The following is a 787-nucleotide window of genomic DNA, read 5'->3' as shown; positions in this document are numbered from 1 at the left end:
CTCTAGGGAAATACATCAGCAAGTGCTATCACTATATCTGAATGCCGCCAGACAATGTCCCTCGCAATCCATAGATCCCGATGTACAGAATGGTTTGGGAGTTCTGTTTAATTTATCCGATGAGTATGATAAGGCGGTGGACTGTTTCAGATCTGCGCTACAAGTCAGACCTGATGTAAGTATTACCCTACCCATAGAGCGAAGGAAAAAAAATTACTTACCACCTGTGCTAAGCATAATTCAATGCTCGCCACAAATACCATCCCGCACCTAATACACCTCGATAAATTTTATGAGTTGACTTGGACTCGAACTACCAACCTCCAGATCCGAAATCCACTTACTTACTTTCCGTGTTCAGAAATAAACTTGAACATCAGATCTTGAATTTCCAGAAATTGGCAACGTGGATGGCTTTTGGCACAGTGAATTTCGGAGTACTTATTTGAACTCCAAAATCCACTGTGCCAATGCTAATCACTACACCGCAGACGTTGGTTTGTCATCTGATATACTCGTATGGCAAATCAAATATTTACTAAATTTACTCCTATTTTTCAAATCAATCTATCCTACTATGTAGATGTTGTAGACAAAGAGCAAAATTCCTAAAATCTTAATTATTTATTTATTTCTCTAGTTGAAGTACTAGTTCATTATTTATTTTCTCATGATTCACTTCTCCCATTTTCTCCACAGGACTCCCGACTATGGAATCGCCTAGGTGCTTCACTCGCCAATGGGAACCGCCCTGAAGAAGCAGTAGAAGCATATCACACCGCCCTCC

The 787-nt window shown here is 40.2% G+C and overlaps 1 long non-coding RNA gene across 1 annotated transcript; it reads left to right on the top strand.

The window, feature by feature from the left end:
- The first annotated feature begins 12 nt into the window (after positions 1 to 12).
- On the top strand, positions 13 to 783 carry LOC113473321. The gene is made up of 2 exons (XR_003395327.1): positions 13 to 175; positions 700 to 783. It is a non-coding gene; the product is annotated as an uncharacterized LOC113473321 (long non-coding RNA).
- The last annotated feature ends 4 nt before the right edge of the window (positions 784 to 787 follow it).

This window comes from Diaphorina citri, unplaced genomic scaffold (assembly GCF_000475195.1).
Source record: "Diaphorina citri unplaced genomic scaffold, Diaci psyllid genome assembly version 1.1 scaffold24555, whole genome shotgun sequence".
In the NCBI taxonomy this organism is placed as follows: Eukaryota; Metazoa; Arthropoda; class Insecta; order Hemiptera; family Psyllidae; genus Diaphorina; species Diaphorina citri.
The sequence above is the reverse complement of the archived record's forward strand: the minus strand, read 5'-3'. Positions and strand labels throughout refer to the sequence as shown.